Below are 12,731 nucleotides of genomic sequence, written 5' to 3'. Positions count from 1 at the left end.
GAGGCCACAACAGTGAGAGGCCCACATACCGCAAAAAAAAAAAAAAAAAAAAAAAAAAAAAAAAAATAGAAAAGGGAAGATCAATGTTGATTGAAATAACCTTTGAGGAAGAGGTTAGTTTGCTGAGTCTTAAGAATAACTAGTATTTAGACAACCCAAAAGGAAAACAATGGGCATTCTAAGTGAGTGGGAACTAGGAATGAGTGTAGAGTGGGTAGGTCCTTGGAGGAGGTCCAGATGACAGCAACACTGGTCACAGGTTCTGGTGTAGTGGGAAATAGGGTAGATTGGTTTAGAGGTAATAATCTGAATGGTCTTGTGAGCTCAGCAGAGGAATTTAAGCTTTGAAGTATAGGGTGGGGGTGAGCTAGTAGGATTTAAATAGTAATTTAGGAAGATTTTTCTGGCAGTGATTTATAGGATGACTACAGCAGGGAGAGGCTGTCAGGAGGGAGAGATTTGTTAGGGGCTCTTTCAGGAGACAGGGTTAAAAGAAAACCCCAGATAGTGATAGTAGAAATGGATAGAGAAAAATGATCTTGAAAGACATTTTGAAGGAAGGAAGGAGGGCTGAGACAAGGTGGCATTGGTTATAGGGGTTGGGAGAAGAAAAATAAGTAAAAGATAACTCCCGAATTTCTATCCTGGATGGCTGGATGATTGATAACACCACTGATCTCTTTTTTTTTTTTTTTTTTTTTTTTCTTTTTTGCGGTGTGCGGGCCTCTCACTGCTGTGGCCTCTCCCGTTGCGGAGCACAGGCTCCGGATGCGCAGGCCCAGCGGCCATGGCTCACGGGCCCAGCCGCTCCGCGGCATATGGGATCCTCCCAGACCGGGGCACGAACCCGTATCCCCTGCATCGGCAGGCGGACTCTTAACCACTGCGCCACCAGGGAGGCCCACCACTGATCTCTTGATGAAGGAAAATTATGAGTTCTATTTTTAGACAGGTTATATTTGGGATCAATTGGGATGTCCAGTGGGACTATCTTATAAGCAATTATAAACATGCGACTAGTGAGTAGCCAAAAGGCCAGGAAAAAAATTGATGAGTAACAGCTACACACTGCCTGTAAATCCAGATTCCACAGCCTGATTTTCAAGGTGGCTGTCACCCAGCCCCATGCTACCTATTCAAATTCATCTTCAGCTGCCCCATAGTCTGTGCCCCTCCTCCTGGTCCAGTCAGTCAGCAAACTATGCTTTTTTTTTTTTTTTTTGGTCTTTTTGTCTAAATTCTTGTTATTCTCCATGCCTGGAACCCATTCCCTAAATCTCTAATTATTAGCATTTCTCTGTGTGTTAGGGCCAGCTCAGGACCTTTCCACATGAAGATGTTTTTCAGAAACTCCAGTGCATACTCTTCTCTTTTTTGAAGTCCTGGAGCATTTAAAGCTTGTGTTATTTGTAAAGCACTCAATCATATACCTGTCTATGTTCTTGTTTAATCAGGTCAAACATGAATACCTATCTTGTTTTGTCAGTAAAACTATAAATGCCTTCAGGGTAAGGATTGATGTTCTTCTTGCATCAGTTAAGAATTATATTTAACTACTAAAAACATAAGCTCCTAAATAGTGGCTGTAAAAAATTAGGAGTTTGATTTTTCTCATATATGAGAAGTATGGAGATGGGTAATCCAAATCTGGTTTGGCACATCTTGTTAAGTGCAAAGACCCAGCCTCCCTTAACCTTTCCACTGGCCCATCCTTAGCATGGATTTGTCATTTCAGAATCACAAGCTGGCTGATCCTCATCAAGTGTAGTATCTGTGCTGCAGACAGAGAGAAGAGGGAAGGCAAGGGGCGAGCGGGCTTGCCAACCTCATCAGCCCTACTTTTAACCTGCTTCCCTGGAAGCTCCGAGCCCACAAGTTCTGCTTCTATTTTGTTGGTCAGCAGTTAGATATAGAGCCACTCCTGTTTGCAAGCAATACTGCAAATATTGGTTTTTCAGTTGGACATATTACCATCCCCAACAAAATCTGGGTTATTTTTGTGAAGAGAAGGGCTGTTGACAACACACGGGCAATCATTTATTTGTTCTCTGTCTCTGCCTATTTCTTTCTCTTTCTTTGTGTGTGTGTGTGTGTGTGTGTGTGTATTCTTTTTCAGCTACACTCACCCACACACATATATATGGAGAGAGATGGAGAGATGATATTATATCTCTAGATCTTTATCTCTATATATTTGAATAATATATAAAAATATATAATGATATATATTATATATGTGTATATATAGAAAGATTTGTTATATCTCTCTCTCTCTATATATATGTATTTGATCACACACACACACAAGAGCTAGACATTGTTAAAACTGAGCAAAATCCAATAAAATTACAATAAAATAATCTGATATATTAAATATGATGCCAATTGCCATGCCTATTATAGTTAGGAACAAGTGGAGCTATTTTTACATAAATAACTATTGGTATTATTTGCACAAAGTTAAACCAAGGCTTTTCTATTGTTATAGTGGCTCTGATTAGTTGTCTAGTGCCCATAGTCAACAGCACTGTTGACAAGAAGCTCTGAAAATGGTCATACCCTCACATTTCTAAGCTAAAGGTACTGAGTTAGTGATTGGGGGGTTTAGTTTCTGCATTCTTAAGTTTTCCCTTTGTTCTCTTACACTTCCAAGATTTAAGGAATGATCCTCAAACTGTGTTTGTGATATATTTTTGAATGTTAGAATTATTATCAGCACAAATGAAAAGACAAAAATACACTACAGTAAACTAAAAAGAAATCAGCTGATAATTCGACACAGTCGTGGCCATTCTAGCAGCCTTAGAGAATTTGTAGAAGCATCCCCCAATACTGGGTCTTCTACCCATCACTGTTCATACCATGTCATTTTCACCACGCTGACTGTGCTTTCTTTTGTCCTCCCAAGGCAGTAACTCCATCCTGTTATGAGCAGAGCTGTGATTGGGACTCAGGTCACAGTTCCAGGTTCAATGCTCTTTGTACTGTTATTCACAACAACAGGAACAACAAAAGCAGCAATATACATTTGTGTAGAACGGCACAGAGTACCTCACCAATCATGTGCTATAGACAGAGTGGATATTATGGATCCTTTTTAGATAAGGAGACACCATATAAGAATCATGGCAGGTAGTGATAAAGCAGCAGTTGGGACACTATCTCATACTCATTGGTCTTAGAAGGAACTTTCCCCAACAGATTATACATATTCAACGGGTAGCTCTTAACCAAGCCAGCAGATCAGAATGTCCCAATCTGAACCCCTTGGATTAATCTGTTGGAATGAGGTGACATTTGCTTGCAGGGCCATTTCCTAGCCACTCTTCCTATAATTTAATCTTAGGCAATGTTATTATGTCTTGGTAACGAAACAACCAAGTCAATAAGAAAAATAAAATATTACCGTGCCCTCTTGCTACACATCATTGCCTTCAGTATGGCACTTAAACTTTTAATTTTCTAAGGCAACATTATCACTTAGGGTTTAGACATCTTTTAATCTGCTGGCTGATGGAGTGTGTGGCAGGCATTTTCATACCAGGACCATATGTGATATAATAACCTAAATATCACAAAGGAGATATGTATAGGAGCTGTTGCATATCTATTAAGGGGATGACATTGCTTAGGTAACATAGATCAAGGCAGTGAAATAGTTAAAGACACTCAACATTAATTGGAACTCCCTTGTTTGTTTCCTTTTGAAACCTTAAAGTTATCCAAATGGAGTGTTAATTTAAAAAAAAAAAAAGAAATGTTTTCTTGGGAGAAGACAATGTTTTGAAATGTTTTTAATTTATGAGAGCCCATTTCCTTCAGCCTCCCATTGCTGAATGAGGTTGAACAAATGTTAGCTGCAACTAATTAATTAAGTTTGCAGAAAGTAGCAGCAGGGGATTGGAAACTTGAAGTGGAAGTGAGCATTTTGACTGTAAACATGTTGCCTGCCTGAGAGACTATATCTGGATTGAGTGGTTGCTGAATTATCCAAAGAAATGCATTATCTCTGGGAAAATCAGCCTTGGCAGGGAGATAAAATAACAATGTCTCTTGCTGGCAAATCCATTCATTTATTTCCTGGGTTCATCTCATGTGTTTTGCTTGATTGCAGCCATACACTATTACTGTGCCATCCTCCCTGTGTATGAAGATGACACCACAGACTTTCCCTCAGAAGAGAAGGAACAAATATTTGTTGAGCACCTTTTCTGTGCCAGGCTCTTTTTTATGTATATCATGTACTTTCTTTCCGTAAAACAGATATAATTCTCTCACTTTAAAGATAATGAAATTAAGACTCAGAATTTAGGAATTCTAGGAATTTAGGAATTCTCCCAGGATCCATTTATAGGCAATGGAACTGGGGTTTGAACCCAGACTGATCTGACGTTGGAGCTTATTCAGCTACACCAGGATGATTTCCTGGGGTCCAGGGTGGGAAAGGCTGCAGGGAGACCGGGCAGCCTCTTGCCTGGTTTCCCTATGGTTGAGGGAAGCATAAGCCAGGGGAAAGACCTAGGGCTGTGGAATGTAGAAAGTGATTCTCAGACCTGAAGGTGATCTGCAGATCACACTGAGAAATACTGGTTTAGAGAGATTCCTGAGCAAGATTCCCTGAACTTGTATCCCTGTAGCTAGTCACACTGTGCTAGTCACATTCCTTCTCTCAGGAATTTGAACCCAGACATCGTATCAAAAAAGGTGAGGGGATTAAACAGAGAGGTCATAGTACAGAAAGAGGGATGAGGTCAGCCATAAAGGACTCCAGGAGAGCTGAAGTTATAAGGCAGTAGAACAATCATGATTAATCATAGCAAGATTTGTAGAGAAAGGAGGCAAGAGCAGAGACATACAGAGAAGTAAGGGCAAAGCAAGTTGAGATGGAGTCAACTCCCAGTCCTTAAGAGCTGTTTCAGTCTCCAGGGTCTTTCTGTTCCAACCATGATGCAACACATGCTGACCTTGCTATCACAAGCCCACTTCAATTTCATCATTTTGCTCTTTGCAGTGCCAACGCTAGGCACTATATAGATTAAAGACTTGTAGAAGAAATTTGTTAGAAATGCAATAGACCAATTCAGGATGCTGAAAAATTTTGGAATATCTGAGAATTTCACACAATTTTCTTAGAGATTAAATAAGACTTAAGTGTGCGTCATCAGCCTTTATTGAGTTTACAATGGATACTGCTGGTAAAATAATACAAAATAAAAATTACAATATCTAACACTGTACTTGGTAAAATATATTAGAGCCTAAAGCTTGACTGAAGAATGGAGATTTCTCGACTAAGTTTAAAGCTGCAAAATTTGAATGGGCAAAATTAAACTTGGTAGAAATCATGGTCACAGATGAAACTCACAATGGCAGATGCAGTGAATGATGTAATTTCATATGGTCAAAAATACTGAGCAAAAAATCAAACCTTGGTTGCAAATTTGCATAGAAAAAATTGAACTAGATAAAAATCATGTCAATAAAATAAGAACAAAATAGAAGAATACTGGGAAAAGTTTGCCTATTCTATATAAAAATTATTTGTGGAATTAATTTTGAGTAGTATGTTGTGGCAGGCTACTGGCTCCTGCTGTAGCAACTAGAAAAAATGGGATACATTACAAAAATTATATTTTTAAAGACATTGGAGAACTAGGAAGCCAAAAGTATTAGATCAATTAAAATTCCAGAGGCAAGTTCCTTTTAAATTTAGCTGAGATTATTGGCTGTTTTCTTTCCTGGGGACAGTTGCTAATATGGTCACAGGCTGAGGGTCAGTCAGCCTTGGCTTAGATGTTGGGACTGTACTAGGGAAGACAAACCTGCAGAGGAAACTGATAAGCTGGGTTCTAGAAGAGCTCTAAATGTTTTAGCCAGCTTTCCCACGGGACATTTGCTGAGTGCTAGGGTTACCCAAGAGCCTGCGAGGCTAGGCTAGGAAAGTAGAGTGAAGTGTCTCACTGCTTCAAGTGCTTGGGAAGCTCTCTAGATGGAAGGGCATACAGCAAACACTGTCCTTGAGATATTCAAAAACAGAGGTGGATTGTTTATAAATGAAGCGTCAGTCTAGCTCTAAGTCAGCTCAATTCCTCATTGGATGGTGGTAATCAGTCCCTCTCTCCATCTTCCTTCTAGAGGAAAGTGTGTGCTTGGGGGCAATAATAAAGACTTCAAATCTCTAAGACTCTTTACACGTGATGTTCACTCTACAGTAAAATATTATGAGGTGTGTAAAGAAGTAGAAAAACGGGGCTTCCCAGGTGGCACAGTGGTTGAGAGTCTGCCTGCCGATGCAGGGGACATGGCTTCGTGCCCCGGTCCGGGAAGATCCCACATGCTGCGGAGCGGCTAGGCCTGTGAGCCATGACCGCTGAGCCTGCGCGTCTGGAGCATGTGCTCTGCAGCGGAAGAGGCCACAACAGTGAGAGGCCCACGTACCACAAAACATACAAACAAACAAAAGAAGTAGAAAAACATGACTAACAATCAAGAGAAAAAGCAAGCAATAAAAACAAGCCCATAGATGATCCAAATGTTGGAGTTAGTTCAAAAGCTTTAAAATAACTATTATAAATATGTTGAAGAAAATGGAGGAAATGATAACAAAAGAGATGAAAAGGTAGAGAGGACCAACTGAGAATTTGAATCTATATAAAGGAATCAATCAGATATTCTATAACCTAAAAATATTACATCTGATATTAAGAACCCATTGGGTAGGTTTAATAGCATACTGGATGCAGCAGAAGATAGGATTAGTATACGCAAAGAAAACAGATAAATGGAATCATAGAAAGAAAAAGAAAATCAAAAGAACTGAACAAAATAGAAGAGATATATGTGACATAGTCAAATATTCTAATATATGTGTTATTGTAGTTCCAGAGGGATAGGAGAGAGACAATGGGAAAGCAGCAATATTTGAAGAGATAACTGTCAAGTACTTTCTAAAATCTGATGAAAGACATCAACCCATAGCATAGATTCAGGAGGCTCAGCAAACTCCAAGCAGGATAAATACAAAGAAAACTACAATTAAGTACATCATAATGCAACTGTTAAAAACCAGAGATACACAGAACCAATAGAGTTTGTTCTAGAAAATTACTTCTCAGTGAAAATTTACTGATGTTGGTGCTACTCTGATTAAAATGCTTACATTTACAAATACAAAATCAACATGTTCTTGAGGTCAAATTGGAGGAGTAAAACCATAGCAAAACAAAAGACATCATCTTTTTCTGGCTTGAGTAAGTTTGCTACTTGCAACCAAAGAATCTAACTGAAATCCCCCTTTGAGTATTTCTACCTTACCAAGCCTCTTCTTCCCTTACCTGACCATTCTAGCTTTTTGGCTGAAGGTGGGGCTTTTAGTTCTGCTTAATTTCTCTCCTAATCCTAGAATTCCTAGATTTTCACAGTTGTATTTCTCTGGCAACCAAGTGAGTGAGCCTCCCTGGGGGGTTCTGATGAGAGAACCATCTTGGTTAGTGACCCTGAAAAGCACTGTCCAGTCAATCACTTTTGCCTTTGGGGTCTGTTTACTACAGTTGGAATAGGCAGTCAAAAAGGAACAGTGTAATGGATTCTACTTGCTTTTCTGGATTTTCTCAAGTGGTTTTGTAAAGCAGATGCTACACAAATACAACAAAATAGATTGTACCTGACTTGGGACAGTGGGAGCATACTAAAACCCCTGAAGACTGATGGATTTCAACCAGTGTCCTATCTTGTATTCAGATGGAGAGATAGATGTAACTTGTCTAATTTGAATATTTGTCAGAGCCTACAGTTTTCCAGGCAGGCCTTGCTGCAGTTTTCAGGTTGTTCTACCTGCTTGATTTTCCCTGTTCACTTCTTGAGCTGATACAAGTCAAACCTGGTACTGTATCAAGATCCTCATGACATATAGCCAGTACAGTCTGGAACTGTGCTTGTCTGCTCAAATCAAGAACAAAATGTGCACATATTAACCCCTTGCACGTAACCTCCCTCATTATTCAGTTCTCCCACAGAGTCTGGGCTGCTGTTAGGACTGTGGCCCTTTGATTTGGGGCCCAGATTTCCTTCCTAGATCTTGCCATTCTCTCTCCCAGGTCTATCTCACATAACTAGCTGTTATCTGGGGTTAGGTCTTGTATACCATGAGTATCATTCATTCATTGTTTGTTTTTATACATTTTTATCAATCACTTACTATGTGTCTGCCCCCATATTAGGTGCTGAAAATATAGTGGTGAACAAAAAGGTGTAACCCTTGTTCTCAGAGAGTTTACATTCTAGTGGGGAAGAAAGACATTAAACAAATAACAAGACAAACAAATATCTAATTACAAACTGTGATAAGTGCTATGAAGGATGAGAACAAAATTCTTAAAGGAAATACCAGGCAGGATCTAATTTGGTTTGGGTCAGAGGTCAGGAAAGGCCTCCTGCAGTCAGCCAAGTGATGCTATGGGAAAGAGCACTCCATGCTGAGAAAAAAACGGGTGAAAGGGCTCAGAGGTAGCACTGAGCTTGGCCTTTTTGATGATTTTAATAGTGGTCAGTGAGACTAGAGCACTGATTGCCAACCCTGGCCATATTAGTTTCCGGTGGCTGCCATAACTAATCACCACAAACTTAGGGCCTAAAACAACAGAACTTACTTTCTCATAGATCTGGAGAACAGAAGTACAAAATAGTATCACTGGGCTGAAATCCAGCTGTTGGCAGTGTTCCTTCCAGAGGCTCCAGGAGAGAATCCATTCCTTGCTGTTCCAGCTTTTGGTGGCTGCTGGCATTCCTTGGCTTATGGCCACATCACTCCAGATCTTCAGATCTCTCTCTTCTCCACCTTCATGTCACCTTTTCCGCTGTGTGTGTCAAATCTCCCTCTGCCTCTCTTGTATGAGGACAATTGTGACTATATTTAGAACCCACCCGAATAATACAAGATATTCTCCCCCATCTCAAGAACCTTAATCACAACTGCAAAATCCTTTTTTGCCATGCAAAGTAACACCTACAGGTTTCAGGGATTAGGACCTGATATCTTTGGGAACCGTTATTCAGCCCACCACTCTGAACTGCATTAGAAGTCCAGGAAGAAGTTTTAAATATGCATCGCCCATGTTCCACCTTAGATCACTTAAATCAGGATCTCTGTTTGAGGCCTGGGCACGGGTATTCTTTATTTTTTTAATCTTATTTTTTTATAAATTTATTTATATTTTGGCTGTGTTGGGTCTTCGTTGCTGTGCGCGGGCTTTCTCTATGTGCGGCGAGTGGGGACTACTCTTTGTTGCGGCACGCGGGCTTCTCTTTGCGGTGGCTTCTCGTGTTGCAGAGCATGGGCTCTAGGCACATGGGCTTCAGTAGTTGTGGCACGTGGGCTCAGTAGTTGTGGCTTGGAGGCTATAGAGCGCAGGCTCAGTAGTTGTGGTGCACAGGCTTAGTTGCTCCGTGGCATGTGGGATCTTCCCAGACCAGGACTCGAACCCGTGTCCCCTGCATTGGCAGGTGGATTCTTAACCACTGCGCCACCAGGGAAGTCCCATGGGTGTTCTTTAAAAGCTCCCCAGGTGACTCTGAAACAACTCCTAGACTACTAGGCTGAGAACTACTAAGACTAGAACCTGATTCAGGAAGAGCAGTTGTCATAGCAAGCAGAATGTCTTCACTGTTTGGAGACTTCTGCTGCTATTAACCTGGTGGGACCTGTCTTGGCCCTGCCTCCTTCAGTTCTTAGTTCTGCTTCTCCATCAAGCAGACATTAAGGTCTTGGACTGTGTGATGCCTGAGTCTGTCAAAGTTGTAAAGAATGTGTGGAGCTAACAAGTTAATGAGGATCCAACTTAGCTGGCCTCACACAAATATAGACTTGAGTATTCTGGAGTTGTAAGTCCAAGTGTGAAGAACATGCACTAAAGGTACTAAGTTACCTTTGTAGATTTGTAAAAAAAATTAACTTTGCTCTGAGCTACGAACCAATCTTAAAGGCAGGTCCAGAATTGGGGAAAGATGTCAGAGCCCTCCAGAACTCACTACTTGTCTTAGCCATAAAAAGGGAATTTTTTTTCTTTCTTACTGTACCACTAACCTATGAAAATATTGATTTTTTCTCAGTGAAAATATTTGGGGAAAATGGTAATTTGTTCTATTAAGATCCCTGTGGTTTTCAGCAGCTTTGGCCTTAAGGAGAAAAGTAATCTCACAAGCATGTAGGCATGTCATTTGGGAGCTATGAGAATGACCATGCAGTGTGCTAAGAATCTGATAATCTGAGAAAAAGAACCAATTTAGGGAGTTCCTCTATAGCTATTTGCTAGTAGACCAGTATTTGCACACTGTAGCTTGCAGGATCTCAGTTCCTCAACCAGGAATCAAACCCAGGCCCTCGACATTGGGAGCACAGAGTCCTAACCACTGGGCCGCCAGGAAATGCCCTGGGTCAATGTTTTCCAATGCCAGTTCGAGGGACATTCCCAGGCCCAACTCACCACCAGGCCATTAATTTGAGGGAAGCATATTTGCTTTTACAAATCACTAAATTGTCTCTGGGGAGGTAAAGATGCAATGATCTCCTTTTTGGAGGCTGCAGCCTTTTCATGGTTGAATCTACTAATAGGCTCCATCCACAAGAGAATGTCAGTAATACCTGGAAAAGTGTGGGTTGCATTTTTAAGTACTGGGAATATTTAACTGGAAATCCTTTGTGGGTGGGTGCAAGGTCTGCGTAGCATCATCTTTCTGATGCTGTATAACATCATCTCTAGCACAACGCCACATTTGGTCTTTTCTCCTTATCGTTGACAGTCACCTCAACTGGGACTGGACATCACTGAAAAGACTCAATGAAAACATGATGCTTCATTTGGGAAGTCCTTCTACCATCTTTCTCCTTGTAGCTACCCTCTTCTTGTTTCCATTATTACGTGTGCCTTAGTATCTTGTATCACTTGATAAAAATATTAAATGTGTCTGCTTATTACTGGGCTTCCTTTTGGGTACCTTTTCAACTTAGGGAGGCTGGGTGGTGAGGTTCTTTTCTGAGTCTGTAGTACTGAGCATGCTCAGTGCTCAAAAAAGGATTGAGTTTATGATGGTCTCCCTTTCTGAACCCCTTTTTAAAGCTCTCTATTTAATATATCCTTTCTTTTGCAAAATGGCAGTTTCACGTCCTGTGAATACCTTGCCTTTTCTCTTGATTACCCCTTCGAAGTGGAAACCTATGAGATACATGGTAATAACAAAAAATTCTTTCCTGCTAAGAAGATCTGGCAGGTGGTCCCAGTAATACTTATTCTTATCTAGGAAGTGGTTCAATTATTTTCATCTCTGACAAAACGATGAACTGCAGAGGATTCGCCCAAGGAGAGAGGATGGAAGGATTAGAATCGCTGGCTTCACCATCCCCATGTGAAGTAAAATACCTGAAAACAGCCTCCCTCTCAAGCATAAATTCCCCTCTTTGTCCAAAGAATAGCAGTAGTGAGGCGTTGGCATGCAGATACTTGCAAAGTGAAAATGGATACACTTCCACAGCTCCTCATCCCTGGCCTGGAGGACAGCCTGCCAACCACGCATGCATGTTGGTTTGGCACCGAGACAAATGTTCCCTGGAGCATAGACTGAAACCACCACACTGATATCACATGGAACACCAGCCAAATTCTGACCTTGCTCTCTGTAGGTGAGTGGCTGTGGAATTAACCTGAGATGGTTTCCTGCTCCAGCCTGGTTGGTAGGCTGGATTTTTGTTTTTGGTTTTTTTTTCCTAATGCCACAGTCGAATCTTGTTGCTCTCCTCATTCCACTGGTATCTACCAGCCACAGAACCACTCTCCCGATCTTGGCTTGTGAACAGTGGGCAACTACTTGGCTGCGAGAAATGGGCAAACCACCTGATTTCTTCTTGCCCCTTGAGAGGGAAGGGCCACGAATGGACTGTTCCAAAATCGTGCCCGGGTGGCAGGGTCTGCGGCTGGCATCGCGGGCATCTGCGATTGCAGTTCGTTCCTTTTGCACCCTTCTCTTCTATATTTTCTCCCACTGCTACAACTCCTCCCAGCCCCTTTTTTTGTTTCCAACTCTTATTTATTCAGAGCTTCCAATATTCTAAGTTTTCCATGAATTCAGGGCTTTAATTTAGCATGTGGGTGCTGGCACTTCCAGCAAGCTGCTTTGGTCATTATTTCCAACTTGAGGGAATAAAGAAGCAGCAGGGTGCAGTGGAGAGAGGGGTGCTGGGAGACAGAAGGCCCCGTCCTAGTCCCGGGTCTGCTTCTAACTGGCTGTGGGACCTGGCTGGGACACGCCCTGGCTGCCAGCCTCCATTTCCTCCCCGACGGGATGGTAAGTCAGACTGAGATGATTTCTAAGGCTTGTCTCATGCTGTCATTCTATGGTGCTCACTGGTCACGTGAAATCCATATGGGGCTGTGCCAGTCTCATTTTCCTTTTTGTTTTGAAAAACTTTCTTGTTAAATGGATGAATGAGGAACTGTAAGCAGAGTCCCTAAACTAGATTCCTCCAATGCAGAGTATTGAGGGGAAAACTTTTCTTTAAATCACTTTCCAGGGGCTATAGACTAGGAAAAACAAAACAAAACAAAACCAAACAAAACTGCACTTCCTGTCTTGAAACATGAAACAATGTTTTCCACCAGGATCAGAAAGTGATTCAAATGGTATTTGTTGTTTTCTAAAAATCCTACTTCTATACTGTAGCATAAGCATGTATACTTGTT

This window comes from Mesoplodon densirostris, chromosome 2 (assembly GCF_025265405.1).
Source record: "Mesoplodon densirostris isolate mMesDen1 chromosome 2, mMesDen1 primary haplotype, whole genome shotgun sequence".
In the NCBI taxonomy this organism is placed as follows: Eukaryota; Metazoa; Chordata; class Mammalia; order Artiodactyla; family Ziphiidae; genus Mesoplodon; species Mesoplodon densirostris.
Note: the sequence above shows the minus strand (reverse complement) of the source record.